Source organism: Zalophus californianus, chromosome 10 (assembly GCF_009762305.2).
Source record: "Zalophus californianus isolate mZalCal1 chromosome 10, mZalCal1.pri.v2, whole genome shotgun sequence".
Classification (NCBI taxonomy): domain Eukaryota; kingdom Metazoa; phylum Chordata; class Mammalia; order Carnivora; family Otariidae; genus Zalophus; species Zalophus californianus.
The window spans coordinates 80,853,489-80,877,953 of NC_045604.1; the positions used below are offsets into that span (position 1 = coordinate 80,853,489).

At 39.0% G+C, this 24,465-nt stretch overlaps 1 protein-coding gene across 8 annotated transcripts in view; it reads left to right on the forward strand.

The window, feature by feature from the left end:
- MRTFB (myocardin related transcription factor B) overlaps positions 1-24,465 on the forward strand; it is a 277,869-nt gene that overhangs the window by 121,341 nt on the left and 132,063 nt on the right. For 3 of the 8 annotated variants that reach the window (XM_027613660.2, XM_027613659.2, XM_027613662.2), the window contains one exon: positions 1,112-1,227. The exons of 4 other annotated variants lie outside the window; for them this stretch is intronic. The gene's annotated coding sequence lies outside the window, so the exon portion shown is untranslated. Of the gene's footprint in view, positions 1-1,111; positions 1,228-2,743; positions 2,763-24,465 lie in introns of those variants that run through there. One more of the 8 variants, XM_035722560.1, reaches the window with a different exon arrangement.

Below are 24,465 nucleotides of genomic sequence, written 5' to 3' on the forward strand. Positions count from 1 at the left end.
ATCAGGTGGTAGGTATATATGAGCTATCTGAAAGTTTTGTACTGTTGTTAGTAAGGAGAGTGACTTAGAAAAATACTCTGAACACATAATCATCCAGTAACCTACTTTGCCCAGTTCCCTGGAGTTTGATAAAAATTTATTTAGCACCTTGTGTAAGTCCCCAATCCCTTATTGTAGAACCTTGAGCCCAGCTGCATTTTGGAATACAGGCTTTTTTTTTAATTTTAGAGAAGTTTTTTTTCTGGTTTGTTTGTTTGTTTGTTTGTTGGGTATTTTTAGAGAAGTGTTCGGGAGGCGGCAGAGAGAGACTGTCAGGCAGGCTCCACGCCCCGTGTGGAGCCCGACATGGGGCCCAATCTCACAGCCCTGAGATTATGACCTTAGCCAAAATCAAGAGTCAGATGCTTAACCGACTGAGCCACCCAGGTGCCCCTGGACTTTTTTGAATTTTAAAAAGTTAATATGCTACCCAGTGAGGTCTGGGGCAGTACCCTGTAATTAAACATTGGTACGTCTGCCTTGAAATATTTACATTAAATAGGAATAAATGTGCTTCGAATAGCCTCAAATAAGTTTAGGTTCTGGTTTTGCTGCCACATAGTTCCGGTTAGGTTGGGCCAGAGATGAATTATTTTAAAACTTTTGGGTTTTGGAGTGTGGGGGGCTTTGAAATTAGTAAGCAGAGAACTGGCATAGGTACACATCTCGGTGCGGTACTTAATACCCAAGCATCTCTCTCTCTCTCTTTTTTTTTTAAGATTTTATTTATTCAACAGAGAGAGAGACAGACAGCGAGAGAGGGAACACAAGCAGAGGGAGTGGGAGAGGGAGAAGCAGGCTTCCCGTGGATCCTGGAGCCAAATGCGGGGCTTGATCCCAGGACCCTGGGATCATGACCTGAGCCGAAGACAGATGCTTAACCAACTGAGTCACTCAGGCGCCCCCCACCAAGCATCTCTTGAATGCTTCCCCTCCATCCTCAGAATCAGCGTTTGGTCAAGCCACGACTCTGTCATCTGGATCCCGGGAGGCCCCTCCCACTCAGTTTCTTAGCAGTCCATTGTCCTAAAACAAGCTTTGCTTATATCACTCCTCTGTGTCAATCCTTTAGGTGGCTTCTTACTGCCCTAAAGACAACGTCTGCATTTCTTACCTGTCACGCAAGCCCATTTTGATCTGGGCCCGTCTACCTCTCCAGCCCTTCAGTAGCCGCTCCGTTGTACAGAGGTATTTTTTTCTTTTCATAGTCCCACTTGCCCTTGTGTCTGGGATAGCCCCTTTACCCTGCCTTCATCCTTACATCCCTTTCTAACTCGTCTGATTTTCAGGTTTTGAATTAGATGTCACTTCCAAGGAAACCTTTTCACTCCCGGTTCTAGATTAAATGCTGCATCTGAATTTGGATGATATTTTATACTCCTCTTGCATCGTGGTATGATTACATTGCTAATTCTCTAGAGCAAGTTTCTCATCCTCAGCACTGTTGACACTGTTTATGTGCTTGTCTAATGATCTGGTGTTTAATACTCTTCTAGGCCTCTGACATTTGACCTGTTCAGCCTCTGGCTTTTGACCTCTGCCATTTGCCCTTTAGACATGGTTCTAAATCATCTATACCAGGTTTTTCTGCCTTGGCATTATTGACATTTGGGGCCAGATAATTAATTCTTAGTTGTGGGGGACTGTCATTGTAAGGAGCATCCTTGGACTGTACCCACAGATGCTAGTAGTGTACCCCCACCCTCTTTTGCATTGTGACAATCAACAGTGTCTCTAAACATTGTCCCTGGGGCACACAATCACCCTTGGTTGTGATCCACTGGTCCAGAAGCGTGGCAGAAACTATGCTTATATGGGTGTTCATATCCCTAGCTTGGCACACATAGATCCCCTTAAAAGTATTGAATTAAATTGACGAATAGGGTGAGGGTGAGGGTACTGCACAAGGAAGGAGATGGATAAACAGATGGGTGGACAGATGAAGAAAAAGGCTACCCTCTTTCCTGACATGGAGCATATAGCAGGGATTGAACTACCACACGCAGTGGGCTCAGACTCCCTTCTGCCTGTTTGAATGACTGCTCCTTTTACCTTTTGGGCCCTTCACCAGGGACTACTTTCCTGCGTTAGAGCTACAGGGACAGAGTCTCCTGATTGCTCAGAGGCTGCCTGCGAATCAGCCAGGAAGCATTTGTCAAAGCCCCAAGGAAGAAATGGGCCCAGATAGGAATCAGAAGCAATCCCTGCCCTTGAGGTGCTCCAACCTAGTGAATAAGACACCAGGTTGGTTTGTCTCTCTGTCCAGAAGGCCCTTCCACCCTTCCGTTCCTGGCATATTCCTATTCCTCCAATCCAGACTAGGCTCTGTTTGGGCCTTCCTATTATATGTTCCCATAGCACCTATTCTTTTCCTTCATAGTATTCCTCACAATTTTAATTGCATAGTTTTTTCCATGCTTATTTAATGTTTCCGTTCCTTGAGATGAAACTTTATGGAGGAAAGGACAATGTGTGTTTCTCCAGCTCCTGGCACGGGAACTGGCCCCTTGTAAACATTTAAGACACAATTGATATAAATGCTCTCCAAGAGCAAGAAAGTACCGTGTTGGTTTGGGGAGTAAGACAGGAGAAGAAATTGGACTAGAAGTATCTGGGTTGACTTTCTGGAAAAAAAAGAAGTAGAAAATACAGAAAGTGAGAAAAGAAAACAGAAAAGCTGCCCGTGGCCACAGGCGTGACGTTAGGAGACAGCGCTTTAGTAGGTATTAGCCTCTGATGCTTTCTCTCTTTCTTTAAAATGCAACTGTGCTTTGAAATATACCATATAGGTATAGAAAAATATGGAGAATGATACAGCCTCTGCACAGCTTAGTCAAATCTGAACATTTTGCTACCTTTGCTTTACATTAAAAGCCTAAAATGATATAAAGTAAAACATTGCCATAGAGTTGATGCCCCCTGTGTACCCCTGCCAGATGCTATTTACCCATCTTCCTTTTGCAGAAGAACCATCATCCTGAAGTGAGGGTGTGTTATTCCCTTACATGGCTTTCTACTCGTGTTACATGCACTTATATTTACAAACACCGTATTTAGTTTGTGGATCTTGAATTTTGTGCACTATGGTATATTCTGTGTATATTTCTGCAACTGGTTTGCTCATTTAACAATACGTTTGAGATATTTCCATATAGATATATGTAGCAATAATTGCTATTATTCATTACTGTTACCCATTTTTGTTACATGGCATTCTAGGATCATAATAGTTTGTTCATTTGCTGTCAGTGGGAGCTTCGGTAATTTCCATGCTTTGCTATTAAACAGTGTTGCTGTGAACATGCAGTACATATTTTCTTGTGCATATTTAACAGCTCCTTTAGAGTGTACTTAGAGGTAGAATTACTGGTGCATGGGGTATATGCATCCTTGACTTCACTAGATGTTTCCAGATCATTCTCCAGAGTAGTTGTACAAAGTGCAGCTCCCTAGTAGTGATGTCTGAGAGTCCCTGTTGTTCTATATCCTTGCCAGGCCTTGGTATTATCAGATTTTCAGTTTTTGCTAATTTGAAGTGGTACATTTTCTTGATTTCTCGTGTATTTGAGCATCATTTATTTATGTTTATTTGGCTATTTCACTCTTTTGTGACTTCTCTTTTGTATGTTTTTCTGTTGGATTGCTTCCCCCCACCTCCTTCTATATCTTTAGTTCTTTATATATCCTGACTACTTATCTTTTGTTGATATTTTGCATTTCAAATATGTTCTCCCAGTGGCTTATTTTTTATGGTGTGCTTTGTTGTGTGCAAGTTTACATTTTAATCAAGTCATATTTATTAGTCTGTTCGTTTATGGTTGGTGCTTTTTGCCTCATGTTTAATAAATCCTGCCGTACTCAGAGTACTTTGGGGTCATAAAGAGATCCTACCATATTTTCTTCTAAAGTTTGTTCTGCTCCTTAGCATGAGTCTAATCCACATGGAATTTATTTGTGTGTGTGGTATGAGATAGGGAATAATTTTCCATGTGAATAAACTAGTGGCATGAGCCAGCATCCCTGATTGCATAGTCCATCTTTTTCCCCACTGATTTGTAATGCCACTTTGTCTTGTATTCACATTGCTCAATATGCAGGAGTTCTCCACTGGGCTATCATACATTCTTGTGTCACTTTTATACTGTCTTAATTACTGGAAATTTATATATTATGCAAAGCTCCCCAGTAGGAACTTTGAACAGATGGTTGTGATTGGAGCTTAGGGTCTGGCACGAGAGTAGCAGGTGGTGGCATTGGGCAGGTCGGTGGATGTGGTACTGGGCAGGGTTTTGAGAACTTTGAGGGCACAGATTAGATCTAACTACAGGACCCAGTGGGTCGCTGGATGCTGTTGAGGATAGCAGTAGGGACTGGGGCTGTGATCTTTGAGCAGCAGTCAGTGGTTTTTTTCAGAGCGGACTAGGGGGTCTCAAAATGTTATCATTTGTACATTCCCCACAAACTTGTATATATCCCTTCTGTTTTTTCTGGAGACCTTCCTATTAACTTTTCTTTAAAGTGTTATTCTCCTAAAACCTCACCAGATGCTTCGAACTTCTCTTACATGAGAAAGCCTTTAGAAACTGGTTATTATGAACGTTCATTGCTTTGGTGTTACAGCTTTCATTTGAAAATGGGTTCCTAACATTGGCATTTTCTTTTACAGTTAACGTGGCCCCCCTTTTTTAACTTCAGGCTTACTTTTTTTTTTTCTTCGCTACTCTGTACTGAATTGAATTAGAAAAAAATGAATGCTATTTTTAAATGCTATTATTCTTTTGAAGAAAAGCTTCCATTTAAAATGTTTGTCTAAACTGCAAGGGGTTTCTATCAACTGCTCTTACTTTACTAAGAATGAGTAACATGACCTTTTCTTTAGATTTTAGAGAACAAGAGGGATGTCACGACTCTCCGAATATATGTCGTTGTCTGTCTTATTTTGCTGGTATTTGAACTCTTGTTAAGTAGTTAACTGACTTAGTAAGAACCGGATAACTTAGAAAATTGGCAGTATATAGATCATTAAGGCTGTATGAACTCTGGTGCTTCTGTGCTGTTTGAGAAAGAACTATTAAAAGAGATGCAGAATGGGGCAGGGGGAGCTATGTATTTCTGTTTTTCCAGTCGGAAATGTCTTTATTCTCTTTGCAGACTGCACAAGTACAACATGCTCATTGTAAAAAGTTCACACAATCCCAAAGGGTAGTGCATAGCACTACCCAGCAGACCTTTGGGCAGTGATGGGGAGGTTCTTGTCTGCCCGCCGGGGCGGTAGCCATTCACCCCATGTGGCCGTGGGGCACTTGAAATGTGACTAGTGTGAGATTTATTTAAATCTAAACGGACACGTGGGCCTGGCGGCTGCAGTCTAGAACACTCCAAGCACTCACCCATGCAAGTATACACTGGCAGTCAGTCCCTGTGTGTCGGTTTCCGTGTCTGCCTGCCCATTTCTGCTCTTCTTTGCCTCCTGCCCTGTCTCTGTCCAGCTCACCATCTTCCCCTTTCTTTAGCCTTCCTTGCCCATACTCTCCCTGCCTGCTCTAGCCTCCCAACCTACCCACTGCTCCGCGCACCTGCCCCAGTCCCTTGCTCAGTCTGTGTATGTGTTGTTTGTAGACATGATCCCTTCTGTTCAGTAGCCAAGTTTGTCTACTTAATATATATCATGGATGTTTCCCCTTTCAGTTCATAAAGATCTGTTTGTTTTTTCAATTATAGCATAATTTCAGCAAAATTAATATACCAATATTTACTTAACCTACTGATGGGCAGTAGGTTGTTCTCAGTTTTTCTTTGAGTATTTCTTTAACTACTACACTTTTCCCTGTTTTATTTTTTCCTGTATGTTCTTTGCGTACTTTGCTGTTGTGCATGGAGTTGGGTTGTTCAAAGCTGTGAAATCTCTCTTTTGTTTTGTACTTTGTACCTCTTGGCATTGCCTGAGCACGTCAAAGAAAGACTCACCTCCCCGCACCACACCCCAACCACTTGCCTGCAGCCTCAGAGACCATATTCAGGTTTACAAACTTTTAACAGTGCCGGGTATTGGGGCACCTGGGTGGCTCAGTTGGTTAAGCGACTGCCTTCGGCTCAGGTCATGATCCTGGAGTCCCGGGATCGAGTCACCTTCTCCCTCTGACCCTCTTCCCTCTCATGCTCTCTATCTCTCATTCTCTCTCTCTCAAATAAATAAATAAAATCTTTAAAAAAACAAAAAAACACAGTGCGGTGCACTAAGAAGATCGAGACTGGAATGTTACATTACCATGAGTGCCTGCCCACTGCTGTCTGTCTCAGATCGGTCGGCTGGGTGCAGGTGCTTACTCCCTTTCTTGAGCCATCTTGGTAAGAGTGTATTTAACACCAGGCACACCCTCTGCCCAGCCCCTCCAGAAGGGCCGTCACTGCTTCGTGGTCAGAATTCCACTGCTGTTGAATACTTCAGGACCCAGGTCTCTCTCGGATTCAAAAGGAAATCGTAATTCCTACCCATGGTTTAATGGAAATCTTGGCCGGACAGGGAATGGTCATGCCAGCCAAAGGTTTCTTTTTGGAGAGGAAACCTGAGAAGAGTTGAAGGTGGCCCTGGAGATGGGTGAGGGTAAGCGGGAGCCCTCTCTGGCTGACAACTCAGTTCTGTCCAGTTGGCAGGGGGTTTTTTTGTTGTTTTTTTTACCGTATCTCCCAAAATTTTCTAAAAATATTCTGTTGCCACTTATCTGATAAAAACTCTTGAGTCTTTCAAAAATAACTTGTTTAATGAAATTCCATGTAATAGTTGCTTTTATTTGGCAATTGGGCTTTATGCACTAAATCTGTTTCAGAAGGTTTATAATATGCTGAGGTCATTTCCAAGTGATGTTCCAAGGTCCATGTTCCAAGTGATGATTAAAGATTTTTTCATCTTTATCTGAAAAATATTTTTCTTAAGGACAATGATGTATTTATAGGAAATAATTAAAGTAATGTTGCTTGAAAAACAAAGGGCTTGTGGAACACAGCAACGTGAACTGCATTCCCCTGCAGTAGTTAGTCATTTCCAGTACAGATATGGTAATCCTGAATACTTGCTCTCAAGGACTAAATTCAAAATCCCGAACTTCTCCGGCTACTTTAAGAAAGAGCAAAAGAGGTAACAATGTTATAAGGAATAAAAAGTACATGGAGAGCTTTCACTGATTGTACTTAAAAAAAAACAAACAACTTCGGGATTTTTGTAATCCATTGAGATTAATTTGGGTACCTAGATTTCAGAAGTGACTATAAGAGCAATACTCTTTCTTTCTTTCTTTCATTTATTTTTTTAGAGATGGAGGAGAGAGGCGGGGAGGGGCAGACGGAGAGAGGGGGAGAGAGCATCTTAAGCAGGCTCCACTCCACACCCAGTGTGAGCCCCATCTCACCACCCTGAGATCATGACCTGAGTCAAAATCAAGAGTCAGACGCTTAGCCAACTGTGCCACCCAGGTGCCCCAGAACAATATATTTTCTTTAAAAATGAGTTCATTTTTTTTTCTTTCAGAAAACTTTAGTTTATACATATAGTCGTGTTGTATTGCCAGCTACCTAGAAATCCAAAGCCTGTTAAATCCCAAATGTTGGAGAAAACAACCCAATATATAAATATTGATTTCAACTTCTGTTTCTTCTAGAGCTAGCCTGTATTATGCCTGTGTTAGGGAAATTTTAAAACCCATTATCATTTATCCATCAGTATATTTTTGTGTGTCTGAGCAGTTGGTAGGAGTAAACTTTTTTTTTGAAGTTTGAAGTATAATTAGAAAGTCAAGACAAGCTAGAAATGAAGTCTAGTGTGATGTTTTTACAAAATTTAGATAGTATGATACTCTTTATGTCGTTTCATATAATAGGGAACCAGGCATGTGGTAGACAAAATAATAATATTGCTAACTTTTATTGATTATACACTGTGTGCTCCCAGCGCTGCTGTGACCTCTCATCTCTTATATCTTTAGTTCTTTTTTTAATCCCGTAAACTAAGCACCTTTGTCACTTCCATCTGTAACCAAAGATCCTGTGGCTTTGAAAGGTCTTGCCCACCAACTAGACAATTTCAGAGCTGGAATTTGAACCCAAGCAGCCCAGCAAACAGAGGAGAAAGCCTTCACCACCATAGGTCTCATGAGATACGGGCTGACTACCATGACAGGTGAATATACCAGCCAGGATATAACCATAGCTAAAGTGGAAGCCAGTGAGCGAGTACTGAATGCCCTCTCAGTGCCAAGCATGACTCTGAACACTTAACATATATTGTCTCCTTTAATTTGCACCCTGCAAGGGAGATACTATTTACACCCATTTTACAAAGAGGCTTAGGGAGGTTAAGTAACTCGGCCATAGTTGTGCTTCTCGTAACTCGTGCAGTTAAAATAGTGGGGAAGAATGGATTAACATCAATTTAAGAGGGATTTTTATTAGTTTACTGCAAGGATTGCCTTAACTCTGTTCGGTTCAGTATTTTAATCATCGACTAAGATGAATATACAAAAGACAAATTGCAGATGACACAAAGGTGAGAGTATATATGTATATTGGAGGAAGGGACTATATTCAAACAGGTTTTTGATTTGTTGTGATTTGTTTCCTTTTAAAACGTAAGTTATACATCCACATGTTCAAAGATGATAGTAAAACAATACAAAATCTACTCTCACCTCAGCCAGCAACCACCCCATTGCACCACTGCGTTCACTCACACAGTTGACAACTGCTCTTCTGCTTTCTTGTGTCTGCACCCAGAGTTTCACTGTAGCAAAAATGAATATATTTATATTCTTTTTCTCTTTTTCTCATTTGCCGTCTCACTTAGCAAATCACATATCATTCCCTATCAGTGTCCCCCAGAGAGCTTCCTCGTCCTTTCTTATGACTGCATAGTACTTCCTGTATGGATGTACAGTGTATTTAATACTGTAAATACACAACAGTGTATTTATCCTGTCTCCTGGGATTATGATTGGAGTTGTTTCTAGTTGTTTGCTCTTAAAAATCAAACTGTGAAAAATAATCTTTGACAATATCATTGCTTTTTTTTTTTAATAAACATGTGGTAACAGCCCCTGCTTTTGACATACATTTCTGATTTTTGACAAATACAGAGTCGTGCAACCACAACCACAATCAAGATGTAGAACAGTTCTCTCACCCCCAAATTTCCCCTTGGCTTCCCTTTTGTTATCCGCCCCACTCCTGGCAGCCACTGATGTGTTCTCTGTGTGTGCAGCTTTGGCTTTCCCACAAAAGTGGCTTTCCAGTTCTCGAAGCCCTTTGAGGACAGCTTCCTTTCACATAGCCGACTGTGTTTGAGACTCAGCCGTATTGTTGCAGGTATCCCTAGCTCTGCCCTGTTACTGCTCAGGGGCATTCCATTGTATGGATGCACCCCAGTTTTTTATGCCATTCAGACTGAGGGACATGAGAGTTGTTTCCAGTTTTTGGCAATTAAGAGTAAGGCTGCTATCCACATGTACATACAAATCATATTATTTTTTAAAAGTAACCTTATTGAGATGCCATTTACATACCCGAAGTTTCACCTGTTTAAGAGTGTAAACTTCAGTGATTTTTAGTAAATTTACAGAGTTAGGCAGCCATCACTACAATCTACTGTTAGAACATTTTCATCACACCAGAAAGAAACCTTGCGCCCATCCATGTACGTGTAATCTCGGTTCCCACCCCAGCCTCAGAAAACCACTATTTTCTGCCATAAAGGCTTTTTGCTTTACTTTTTCTGGAAATCTCATGTAAATGGAATCATACAATATGTGGTCTTTGGTTTCTGGCTTCTTTCACTGAGCATAATGTTTTTTAGTTTCATCCATGTTGTATCAGTATTTCTTTCCTTTTTGTTGCTGAATAATATTCCATTAGGATTTACTGCTTTTTGCTAATTTCATTCACTAGTTGATGGTCATTTAAATTGTTTATGGTTTGGGGCTATTAGGAATAATGCTGCTATGAACATTTGCTTATAAGTCTTTGTGTGGATACGCATTTTCATTTCTCTTGGATAGACACCTAGGAGTGGAATTGCTGGATCACAGGGTAAAATTACATTTAACATTTTAAGAAAACACCAAACTGCTTTCCAGAGTAGCTGTATTATTTTACATTCTCACCAGCACCGTGTGAGGAGGGCTCCTCACAAACACACATCATGAAAGAACTATTCCAACTCAACAACAAAGACAATGACCCAACTTTTAAATGGGCATTTTTCCAGAGAAGATACATAAATAGGCAATAAACACATGAAAAGATGCTCAACATTATTAGTCATTAGGGAAATGCAAATCAAAACAACAATGAAATACCACGTCATATCCACTAGAATAGCTATGATTAACCTCCCCCCCCCCAAATAAAAGGATTTGGAAAAAATTGGAACCCTTATATTTTGCTGAGGCGGGATGTAAAATGATGCATGCCATGCATCCCAGTGGACGATTGTATATAGTTCTTCAAATAGTTAAGCATACAGTTACTATATGGTAATTCCACTCCTTTGTATATACCCAGGAGAATTGAAAACAGGTTCACACAAAACTTGAACATGAGGTTCATAGCAACATTACTCATCACAGCCAAAAAGTGGAAACAACCCAAAGTCCATCACTGATGAATGGATAAACAAAATGTGGGTAAATCCATATAATGGAATATTATTTATCTCTAAAGAGGAATGGAATACTGACACCTGGTACAGTATGGATGAATCTTGAAAACATTACATTAAGTGAGAGGAGCTACACACAAAGGCCTCATATTCTATTTATGTGAAATATCTAGACTAGGCAAATCCATAGAGACAGAAAGATGAGTGGTTGCCAGGAGCTGCAGAGAGAGGAGACAAGTGATTGCTAATGCACATGGGATTTAAATGTGGTGAAAATATTCTGGAATTAGTGATGGTTGCATGCCTTGTGAATATACTAAAAATCACTGAATTATACTCTTTAAAATGGTGAATTTCCTGGCATGTGAATTATATCTCATTTAACAAAAAAACTCCTTATCCACAACTGTTGTAAAACTAATAAAAGTTTCACAGATGATGGAAATTGCTCTTTTATGATATGTGCCAAGGTGTGTTTAATGCAGAGAGGAATTCGCAAGTATTTTGAAGGACTATAATACGATGAGAATAGATGTCAATTTTAATAATGGCATTAGAAACTTACTTATTGTGTATAGCTGCTAGGGTGCTGTTACAGAACTCTGAATATGAACTTTCATCTGGCATGTACCCTGAACATTTGTCTCAAAGTACAGTATTAACAATTTTGCATAAAGTTAGATGATAATGAAATAATATCTAAGTTGTAATTTGTATTAACAAACACGAGAAAACAAAAAGACTCAAGTTTCTAATTTGAGATGCCTTTGGCATCAACATAAATCTTTTAAAATGCTTTGTGGTGGAACTTCTTTTATCCGTCCTCCACTTGTCCAGTTTGCTGGTTTACCAACCTTCTCCAGTCCCTTTTGTCTTGGGACAGGCGGTGACACTGAATTCTGGTATGCATTTCTCTTCTCGCTAGTGAAATTGTATGCTAACCAGAAGTCAGCTGTGTTTATTCCCAAATCCGTTTATGCCAACAGCAGTAGTAATCATAATTATATAGTTTAACTAAATGTTATGTAAACTGATGAAATATGAGTGCAAAAAAAGTTAAATGTTTGGAAACACAAAGTCATGTTACTTAATACTATTGAATCAGGTGTGTGTGAGAAACTGAAAAAATTGGGTTAAAAGTTATAAAAATGTAGATGTATTCTATACTTAAAATCCTTTAAATTTTTGTTCCACTTTATAAAGAAATGGAAACTCAGAATCACAGACAGTAGTGATTTATGCCAGACAGCTGATACATGTGCAAGGAGAAGGCCTTGACCTTGTAGTGGAAGACTTGCAAAACCAAAGGACATTTATGGGCTCTGTTTTAAAAGAAAATGTATCAAGATTTATGTGTGTCATGGTTAACAGCTCCCTTTGTTTAAAAAGAATTTTTGAGTATAGTTCATAGGCATTGTTACGTTAGTTTCAGGTGTACAACGTGGTGATTCAGCAGTTCTGTACTCTGCAGCAACTCTGTGCTCACAGCAAGTATAGCTGTCCTGTCACCATACAATGCTGTTACTAGCATCTACTGTATTCCCGATGCTGTGCCTTTCAGCCCTATGATCTAATGATTCTAGAACTGGAAGCCTGTGCCTCCCACTCCCCTCCACCCGCTTTGCCCACCCCGGCCCCACACCCTCCTCCCCTCTGGCAACCATCAGTTTGTCGTCTGTATTTATAGGCAACAGCTCCTCTTTTAACTGAGTCTTTTGAGTTTACCAACTACCTACCTGATTAACTAGCTACCTTGTCCCATTTGCTACTTAACTAGTCATGAGATCTTAGACAAGTAAATTAAACTTCAGCGTTTTGTGTGTGTTTGTGATACTTCTGAATTTAGTAAAATACCTTGTTTAAATTTAAATTCTACTGATTCCTAGAATCACAAAGAGTGAAGAGCTAGAAAACAAGAAATTTCCCTCTTCCTTCCTTTTCCCTTCCTCCTTCCCTCTCTGCCTTATAGAACCTGGAAGTAGGAGTACAGTATCTTTTTTATCTGTTAAATAAAACATTTGTTTAATCTGTTTACAAGTATTTACTTTGTAGCATGTAAATCAAGTGCTAATTTATGATTCAACAAAATTAGAATTTGTTTTTAACCTAGTATTTGCTAAATATGGAAATCATCTCAGTTTAAAATTAATCTTCCAATCAGTTCTTATTCTCTGAGAATCATTCATTTTGAATAAACTTGGAAAATGAAGTTGTTCAGGCTAAAAAAAAAAAAAAAAGACACATTTTGGCCATTTTACTCAGAGAATAATATTTTCTAGCTCTTTATGTCTTTTTATATAATTTAAAAGCCACATGTGTTTTAAACTTCTGCTAATTCAAATTTTGATTTATAAATGGATTGCAATGAACATTTCAGAAACACTGTTTACTTAAGTATTAGTTACAGTACTTAAGAATGCATCATTTTGGAGGCTGTTTAGGATATAGTTTGCTCTGTGTTATGTTCAGTTGGAACAAATCTACGGTAAACAGGTTAAAAAATAAATCTTCACATTGGCATATTTAGAGCTGTAAGAGCCACCTCCGGCATGGAAAAGCAGTTATATAACTTTTTCTATACAGTGTATTGTCAGTATTTTGTATATTTATAGTACCTCTTTGCTGTGTACTTAATGACTACACATAAAAATCCAACTGCTACCAATAAAAACCATGCTTAGAAGTTGTTTATTTGAAAGAATTGTAAGCTGATGTCAAAAACATGTCGTGTTTCTCCGCAGTGCATCTACGTCTGTAGATTTCCTTTTCTTTTTTTCTTCTTTTTTTTTTTTTTTACATTTCGGTTTGTTTCCATTATTTTCCTCCAGCCCTCTTTTTTTTCCTTCAAATTTTTTATTGTTATGTTAATCACCATACATTACATCATTAGTTTTTGATGTAGTGTTCCATGATTCATTGTGCGTTAACACCCAGTGCTCCACGCAGAACTTGCCCAGGCTAACCCATCCCCCGACCCCCCCTCCCCTCTAGATGTAGATTTCCTTTTCTTCTGGTCTGGAGTTCGCTAAAATGGGACAGTAGGAGGAAGAGTGTTTCCTTCATTTGCTACAAAGCAGGCATGCTCTGCTTGCTCCTGCCAAGCACTAATGTGGTGTGATAACTGCCCGATTGATAAGGTCTTTACCTCCAGGAGCTGCAGGGGTTATGACTGAGTTGTCATTGGAACCCCAGTGCCCAGCACAGTGCCTAATGCTCTGAGCCTTCAATGTGCCTGCTAAAGAATTGTTCACACCGCTCCATCTCCCTCTTCCTCAGCACTCCCTCTCCCTCAAGGTAGTGGGTCTCTCCCAATTATTTGCTCTAACTTACTCGCATTTTGGCACATAAATGTCACGTTGCTGGGGAAGGAATATGGCCTTCAGAGGTGGAATCCTGGCTTTGACCCTAGTCTCTCACATTTGCTTCATCTTTCCAAGCTTTGGTTTTCTCCTCTGTAAAAGAGCACTGCCTGCCAACAGAAAGGTCATTAGGATAAAATTAAGGAAAGCCTAGAATAAACTTAATGCCAAGATGAGCAGAAATGGAAATAGTCTTCCATTTTCTTCTCTTTGTCCATTTTTAAGTGAGGAAACTGGATCCCCGAGAATTTAAGTGCTTTGCCTGAATTCCAGTATCTATCTCTCTAGCTCCCCCTTGCCCCCTGTCCCGAGGTTCCATCCTAGGGGCCTGTCCCCTCTCAGAGTGAACACTCTTCACCACTACTCATCCCTGCCTCGTTGTAAAGATACCACCATCTTTTCTGTCCGCCCACATCTGGAAATCTCAGCCACCCTCACCTCGTCATTCTCTTTTTCCTTTCAAATGAGCCAGTCGTAGAGCCTTGACATTTTGCTGCTTAAATATTATTTGAACTCATTCCCTAGTCTGCATTTTCACTGTCGTAACCTCATCCCTCTGCATTTCAGCATGAGATTTTATCAGTAACCAACCTCCGCCAGAATTCTTTTTCTAAAATACAAGTCGGATCCTATCACTGCCCCTTACAGAGCACATCCCTTCACAGCTGTGCCCTAACTTAGCACACCAGCCTTATCTTCTGCCACTCCCTGGCATGCGCGTTCTGCACCGACTCCGTCAAGCTCGCACTGTTCGTGCTGGAGGGCTTTTATTGGTGAGAAAAATGTGTGTGTCTGCAAACTCCTATTCCTTCTTGAAGACTTGGCTCACTTACCCAAATGCACTTAGACATTTAATTCTCCAGGTTCTTGTTCTACCTACTTATGGTCTCAGTTTTCACACCTGCCGTACTAAATCCCTCCTGACGCCTCTTCCCACTCACTGGGCAGATGATTTATTCTCTCTTTAAAATAAAGGATTCCACTAGATCAGTGATTCTCAGCACTGGCTGCAGATTAGAATACCTCCGTTGAAGACCATTTATGTCAAAATCTCTGGAGATCCTCCCTTTTTCCCCCCACCCACCCAGCATTTTCTTTTTTTTAAGTCCCTCAAGGGAATTATCATATTGTGAGGAACGTTGAGAAGTGCTTACACTAGACGTCATTTCTAAGGTAACTTTCAACTAAAGTACTCTGTTCGTCTAGAACTTATGCAGTCGTTTTAAATATAAGAGCATTCAAGTAATCAAACCAGAATTAAGTTAGGAAAAAAAAAATACAGAAACAAAACCACTTTTCCTGGTAAGAGTTAAAGTACTATGTAGTGAAGTAATGTTTATATAGAAACATTAGTTTTAGAACTCTCATCTTCTGGTTCCTTCCTAATTGTTAAACTGAATATGGACAGATTGGGTAAAGTATTTCCTTCTGCTGTTTTTCTCCCAATTAGAAACTGGGAGGTGAATGTTATTTATATAAAAATGTAAACACGTTTGACTCTGAATTCTTGATATCCTTTAGAAATTTCATTTAGAAGACAACACAGAAATAGCAATATATTATTATTTTTAAAGATTTTATTTGAGAGAGAGAGAATGAGAGACAGAGAGCACGAGAGGGAAGAGAGTCAGAGGGAGAAGCAGACTCCCCACCGAGCAGGGAGCCCCATGCGGTACTCGATCCCAGGACTCCAGGATCATGGCCTGAGCTGAAGGCAGTTGCTTAACCAACTGAGCCACCCAGGCGCCCAATAGCAATATATTGTTAAGAAAGTATTGTCATATATACAGGTTGGTGAGAGTTCTTAAATTAGTAAATAAATTTTGAACTCTAACATTAGCTGTTTAACAAATTGCCACCAGGAGCTTTGAAGGAAGAATAGGTAATATAAAATAACACAGCACTGATATCATTAATTTCCCCAATCCCGCACTAAATTGTGTTTCTCAAAAGTGCATTTGATTTGAAATTTTCAACTTGTTCGATCATGGGACTTAATAGTAAATATGCTTCTGATATAGGGAATTACTTTGTGTATGTGATTAACTTTGTCTTTGAACTTCCTGATTCAAGTTTTATTTTGTCTGAATTTAGAAATTTATTTATACTGGCTCTTAGCCAGGTGTTTTCCATGTTTGTAATTCAGGGGAGCTTTAAAGGGCGGAGACAACAGTTTTACTTTTGCTCAGTCATTTTTTGTTGAGTATATTTGGATATTCTATCTATCTGCATTTGACTGGTTTATATTAATATATTCATATTAAACTTAGTAATTTTGATACTGATACTCTTTGGACTCCTTTATTATTTAGTTTCCCTTATATAGCATTGATTATATATATCCTTCATTTACTAATATTTCATGTGAAATAGTCATTAGGAACAGTAAGGTACAGTGGAAAGAGATTTGACTTTACACTTCACTTAGTTCAAAACAGATTTTAGCATTGATTTTGAGACTACCTTTGCCCAGGAGCCCAGCATCTTTTAAAATACAGGGTTATTATTGGTGCTGTCTTGACTCCATTCAGAAAAAAAGATATGAATAAATCAATAGATGAACAAGTAGTCTCTCATTTTTTGGTGTTTTTGTTTTGTTTTCTGTCTCTGATGTAGTATATGACAATGAAGTGGTTTGTTTTCTGAGAACAGAAGCTATATTCCAGGTTGATCTTATTAGTGTTGTGTTGTGCTTTGACCTAGTGCTGGATAATTGTTGGATTAGTTTCATTTTGCTATATGGATGTGTATGGTATTAACTCCATATTCATTCATTCTGTCAGTTATAGACAAGTTAGTATTTTATCACATTTTTCTCTAGTTAAAGCTAAATGATTGCTTTACTTTCGTAAGTAAATTATGACCCAAGGAAAGAATCCATTCTAATGCCATTTCTTTAACATCTCAATTAGAGGCTGTTGGATGGACAGTGTTTTTTTTCTGTCTGATGTCAGATTCCAGTTTCAAAAGAAAATTATCAAGCAGTTAAGTGGATATTGGGTGACAGCTTACAAATTTGGTAGTAGAATGTGGGAATAGAGTATATACTCAATCAAAAATGTTCATGAATATTAAGTTAAAAAATTTTGAACACTTATTCTCTTCCTTTTGCTACATTTTGTAAAGATTTTCTTAGCGTATAATTTTCTTAATTTGAAGGAATGTGTGGGAGTTTAAGGTGATCATAATGTCAAGGAATAATAGGTTGAAAAAAATTCTTCAAGATGAAGAAAAAATAATACTGCATGAAAATATCTTAAAGTCTCATGCCTAAAAGATCTTCCAAATCATTAACGCTAATGTTCAGAGTTTGTATATCTTACCATTATAAGGGCAATGTGGTACCGGTATCTTAGAATTAGGTTACTGTGGACAGATTTTATTTTATATGAATAAATAATTTGAAATGAAATTCATAGTTTAGAAAAAAATCTAGGGGCCATGTTTTAATATTCTGAAGTGAAACAGGTCATTTTACATGTAAATGTACCTACCTAACCTATCTTTTTTGAGTTTTCTTTTCTTTTTTTTTTCTCTTTTTGACATTAATGTAGTCATTTCAGCCTTCTCAGGCTTCTTGTTTGCCTGACCTTTTTCTATCCGTTTACCTCCATCCTATTTATGCCTTCATATTTAAAGTAGGACAGTTATAGGCATACATTTTTAGACTTTTAAAATCCATTGTCAGTCTCTGTCTTTTAATCATAATGTTTAGTCGTACATTTAACGTAACTGTTGATAAAGTAAGATTTTTTTCTACTATTTTACTCTTTGTTCTTGTTTGTTCCATCTCTTTATTTCTCTGTTACTTCTTTTTAGGTTAGTTGAGTATTTTTAGAGTTCCTTTTTAGTTTCCGTATTGGCTTTGAGCTAAAACAATTTGTATTTTTTTAATGGTTGCTCTGGGAATTATATTAACTTCTCAGTGTACTTCAAGTTAAAATTGTACACCTCTCATAATGTATAGAAAGGTAACAGTGTTGTGATAGTTACCCTTTCCCATCCTTTATGCTATTGTCATATATAGTACAAATACATACTTTCTAGGCCCCATAACATCATGTTGTAAATATTACTTTGAATAGTAATAGTTCAGAAAGCCGGAGGAAAAACAAGTCTTTGGCTTTTATCTACATGTTTACCATTTCTAATGCTTTTCATTCCTCCGATCCAAGTTTCTATCTGGCATCACTTCCCTTCAGCCTGAAGAAATTCTTTTAGCATTTCTTGTAGTGTGTGTCTGCTGGTGACAATTTTGCCTTCATTCTTAAAAGATATTTTTGTCGGATATGGAATTCTGGATGGACATCTGTAGACTCTAGATTCTGTGAGGTTCCCTCTTAACAGTATTGTTTTATTTTAGCAATTAACTTTGCTGAACTCACTTTTGCACACTCCCTTTCCTGTGGTGAGCAGCAACTGAAATCTCAGTTCTGTTTTTTTTTTTGTTTGTTTGGTTGGTTTTGTTTTTTCCCTTAGCTGGGCTGTTGGGAGTTTGCATTGCATGTGCATCAGTTAGGGTTCAGCCAGAGACTTGGGCAGAGTTCATATACAGAATTTAGGACCTTCTCTTTTGTGGCTCATTCTTTTCTGGGAACTAAATATAGAGTCAAGAATATATCCACATATACGTAGTCAGCTGATTTGCAATAAAGGTGCAAAGGCAATTTAGTGGAGAAAAGATAACCTTTTCAGCAAGTGGTACTGGAACGGTCATGTATCTTTTGCCAAAAACAAAAAACTTTAATTCATATCTCACAGCATATACAAAAATTAATTCAGAACAGATCATAGACTTAAATGTAAAACATAAAACTATGAAACATCTAGAAGAAAACATAGTAGCTAACATATGTGACCTTAGGTTAATCATAGGCTTCTTAGCTACAACACTAAAAACATGATTCAGAAAAGAAAAAACTTGATAGGTTGGACTTCATCGAATTAAAAACATATACTTTTTATAAAACACTATAAAGAGAAGAAAAAAATAAGCCATTTGCTGGGAGAAAATATTTGCAAATCATATATCTGATAAGGGACTTTTGTCCAGAATATAAAAGGACTCTCAGAACAATAATAAGAAAATAAACCACGTAATTTTAAAAAGGAACAAAAGATTTGATCAGATACTTAACCAAAGATGATACACAGATGGCAAATAAGCACATTAAAAGATTCTCAACTTCATTAGGGAAATACAAATTAAAGTCAGAGTGAAAAGGGGCTCAAGGTGGTAGCATAGGAAGACCCTAACCCTAAACTCCCCTCTTCCCAGAGACACAACAGGTTTACAGCTACATATGGAATAATTTTCCTCTGAAAAGGACCTGAGAACTAGATAAACAGTAGCCTCCACAACAAAAGACACAAGATGCATCAAGGGTGGGAGGAGCAGCCAGACAGGGTTACCCCCTAGTAGGAGAGATCCCCCAAATACAGAACGCTCCTTCAAAGAGAGAAGGGATTGTGCCTCATACCAGGCACCCCAACCCTGGGGGCCAGCGCCAGAAAGACAAGCCCCCCAAAATGTCTGGTTTTGAAAATCAATGGGAGTTAAAACCAGGAGAATCCTAGAACTACAGAGAATGGAGATCCTGCTCTTAAAGGGCTCGTATGCAAACATATTCATTCTGAGATCCAGCACAAAAGCAACAGATTGAAAAGCACCTAGACTATGAGTGAGTGAGACCCACTTATTAATTTTAAAGCAGCTGCTGGAGAGGCAGGAACCTGCAGGGACTTTATTTGGGGACAGAAATACTGGTGGATGCCATTTTTGCAATCTCATCCTAATTTGCTGGTGACTGAGCTGACTGGTGCTATTTTTGGTGCCCTCTCTCTAGCCTGCTAGCACCAGAGGGTGTGCTCTTCCCTACCCCATGTCATAACTGGGCTAGGCAAGTGCCCCATGCCCCACCCACCCTGCTCAGCATCCCAGCAGCAGCAGGATTGGGTGAATGCCCTGAGCCCCTACCCACCCCACACAAAGACCAAAGCCGCAACTAGGAAAGGCAAGCAGCTCAAACCCCTCCCTCCCTGTGCAGTGGCTGAACTGCAACCAGCCCGGATGGGTGCCCAGAGCTCCACCCTTCACACACAGCAACCACATCCCTAAAACAATGGCAGGCACTCACAACCCATACAAGGGACACACACCGAGTGCCTGGTTCTGGTAGCCAGTGGAGATTGTGCTTCTGGGCTACATGGCAGAGCTCCTGCACAAGACCACACTTTCAAGACTCAGGGAGGTATTTGTTTTGCCTAATACATACAGACAGAGAGACAGGCAAAATGAGAAGCCAGAGGAATATGTTCCAAACCAAAGAACAAGGTAAATCCCTAGCAAGAGACCTTAATAAAACAGAGATAAGCAACCCACCTGATAAAAAGTTCAGAGTAATGGTCAAAAAGATGCTCACTGATCTCAGAAGAGTGAATGGACACAAGAGAGAACTTCAACAGAGAGATAGAAAACATAAGAAACTACCAAACGGAAGTTATAACAGAAATGAAACGATTCTCTAGAGTGGTTCAACAGTAGTAGAGTGGAGGAAACAGAAGTATGACTGTGTGAGCTGGAAGACAAAGAAATGGAAAACACCCAGACAGAGCAGCATAATGAAGAAAAGAATTGTAAAAAGTGAGGATACCTTAAGTGATCTCTGGGACAACCTCATGCATACTAACGTTCACATTATAAGGGTCCTAGAAGGAAAAGAGAGAGAAGAGACTAAAAAAATTATTTGAAGTGGGGCACCTTGGTGACTTAGTCAAGCATCCAACTCTTGATTTCTGCTCAGGTCATGATCTCTGGGTACTGGGATTGAGCACCACCCCCCTCCTCCGGTTGGGCTCCACACTCAGCAAGGTGTCTGCTTAAGGATTCTCTCTCCCTCTTCCCCTGCCCTCTCCCTCTCTCAAATAAATAAATAAATCTCTAAAAAGAAAAGTTAAGGATAGTATCTTTTTTTTTTTTTAAAGATTTTATTTATTTATTTGACACAGAGAGAGACAGCAAGAGAGGGAACACGAACAGGGGCAGAGGGAGAGAGAGACAAGCAGGCTCCCCGCTGAGCAGGGAGCCCGATGTGGGACTCAATCCCAGGACCCTGGGATCATGACCTGAGCTGAAGGCAGATGCTTAACGACTGAGCCACCCAGGCGCCCAAGGATAGAATCTTAAAAGCAGCAAGAGAAGAGCAACATGTTACATACAAGCGGAACCCCATAAGGCTATCAGCAGGTTTTTCACCAGAAACTTTACAGGCCATAAGGGAGTGATATGACATATTTGAAATGCTGGAAAGAAAAAAAAAAAAAAAACTGCCAACCAAGAATTCTCTACCCAGCAAGGTTATCATTCATAATTGAAGGAGAGATTAAGAGTATTCCAGAAAAGCAGAACCTAAAGGGATTCATCACTACTAAACTAATCTTATAAGAAATGTTAAAGGGACTTCTCTAAATTCTGAAGGAAAGGCATTAATTAATAAGAAAATATATGAAAGTGGGGCACCTGGGTGGCACAGTCAGTTAAGTGTTCGACTCTTGGTTTCAGCTCAGATAGTGATCTCAGGGTCATGGGATCAAGCCCTGTATCAGGCTCCACACTCAGTGCAGAACCTGTTTAAGATTTTCCCCCCCTGTCTAAAGTGCACAAATCTTTTTGAAAAGAAAATATATGAAAGTAAAAATTCCACTAGAAAAGGTAAATAAATAATAAAAGTAGTAAACCAGCCACTTACAAAGCCAGTGTGAAAGTTAAAAGACAACAGTAGTTTAATTAAAAGTACAATAATTAGTTAAAGATAGGTGAAATAAAAAGATACAAAATGTGATATCAAATATGTAAAACATGGAGTGGGGAGTAAAAATATAAAGATTTGGAATGCATTAAAAATTAAGTTACTGTCAAAATTAACAAGTCAGGAAACAACTGATACTGGCTAAGATGCAGAGAAAGGGGAACCCTCTTACATTGTTGGTTGGCAGCTACTCTGGAAAACAGTAGGGAGTTTCCTCAAAAAGTTAAAAATAGAGCTACCCTATGACCCAGCAATTGCACCACTAGGTGTTTATCCAGAAGATACAAACATAGTGATCTGAAGGGGCACATGTACCCCAATGTTTATAGCAGCAATGCCCATAATAACCAAACTATGGAAAGAGACCCGATGTCCATCAACAGATGAATGGATAAAGAAAATGTGTGTGTGTGTGTGTGTGTGTGTGTGTGTGTGTGTGTAATAGAATATCATTCAGCCATCAAAAAGAATGAAATTTGCCATTTGCAATGACGTGGTTGGAACTAGAGGGTATTATGCTAAGCGAAATAAGAGAGACAAATACCATATGATTTCACTCATATGTGGAATTTTTTTTTTTAAGATTTTATTTATTTTGACAGAGAGAGTGAGTGTACAAGCGGGCAGAGCAGCAGAGGGAGAGGGAGAAGCAGGCTTCCTGCTGAGCAGGGAGCCTGATGCGGGGCTTGATCCCAGGACCCCAGGATCATGACCTGAGCTGAAGGCAGACGCTTAATGACTGAACCATCCAGGCGCCCTCATATGTGGAATTTAAGAAACAAGACCGATGACCATAGGGAAAGGGAAGAAAAAATAAGATGAAAATAGAGAGGGAGGCAAAGTATAAGAGATGCTGAACTTTAGGAAACAAACTAGGGTTGCTGGAGGGGAGGAGGAGGGGGAAAGGGGTAATTGGGTGATGGGCTTTAAGGAGGGCATTTGATGTAATGAGCACTGCGTGTTATGTGCACTAAATTCTACTCCTGAAACTAATAATACAGTATATGTTAACTAAATTGAATTTAAATAAAGAATTAAAAAGTATTAAGTTACCATCAACCCAAAAGAGACTGTATACACATAAGATGTTGTGTGTGAACCTCATGGTAACCACAAAGAAGAAACTTAAATATACAAAAGAAAAAGAGAAAGGAATCTAAGCATAATGCTAAAGAAAATAAACCACAGGGAAGAGAGAAGAACAAAGGAACAGAGAGGAACTACAAAAACAGCCAGAAAACAATGAACAAAATGGCAATAAAGTACATACTTATTAATAATTGTATGTAATAATTTTTTAAAAAATTTATTTATTTTTAGAGAGGCAGAGAATGAGTGTACATGAGCAGGGGGAGGGGCCGAGGGAGAGGGAGAGAGAGAATCTCAAGCCGACTCCCCCCTGAGTGCAGAACCCGACACGGGGCTGGACCGCAGGACCCTGAGATCATGACCTGAGGGAAATCAAGAGTCAGACACTTAACCGACTGAGCCACCCAGGTGCCCCATGATTGCTTTAAATGTAAATGGTCTAAATGCATCAATCAAAAGACAGCATGGCTGAATGGATAGAAAAAAACAAGAATTTTCTATATACTGCCTACAGGAGACTCACTTCAAATGTAATGACACACACAGACTGAAAGTGAAGGGATGGAAAAAGATACATACAGTGCAAATGGAAATGAAAAGAAAGCTGGGGTAGTTATACTTATATCAGACAAAATAGAATTTAAAACAAAGACTGTAACAGGAGACAAAGAAGGGCATTACATAATGATAAAGGAGTAAATTCAACAAGAGGATATAACATTTGTAAAAATGTATGTACCCAACATAGGAGAACCTAAATATATAAAGCAGATATTAACAGAAATAAAAGAAATAGTAATACAATAATAGTAGAGGACTTTTTTTTCTTTTTAACTTTTTAATTCCAGTTAACATACAGTGTTATATTAGTTTCAGGTGTACAGTGCAGTGATTCAACAATTCCATACATCACCTGGTGCTCATCACAAGTACACTCCTTAATCAGTAGTAGGGGACTTTAGTACCCCACTTATATCAATGGATAGATCATCTAGACAGAAAATCAATAAGGAAACAGTGACCTAAAATGACACATTAGACCAGATGGACTTAATAGATACATACAGAACATTCTATCCAAAACCAAAATACACATTCTTTTCAAGTGCACATGGAGGATTCTCCAGGGTAGATCACATGTTAGGCTACAAAACAAGTCTCAATAAATTTAAGAAGATTGAAATCATATCAAGCATCTTTTCCAACCACAACAGCATGAAACTAGAAGTCAGTTACATGAAGTCAATTACATGAAGAAAACTGGAAAAAAAAACCCACAAACACATGGAGACTAAACAACATGCTATTGTTAAATAAAAGAAATCAAAGAGGAAATCAAAAAAATACCTAGAGACAAATGAAACTGGATCCACAGCATTCCAAAATCTTTGTGACACAGCAAAACCAGTTCTAAGAGGGAATTTTATAGTGATACAGGCCTACCTCAAGAAACAAAAATATCAAACAATCTACTTTACATTTAAAGAAACTAGAAAAAGAAGAACAAACAAAGCTCAAAGTTAGT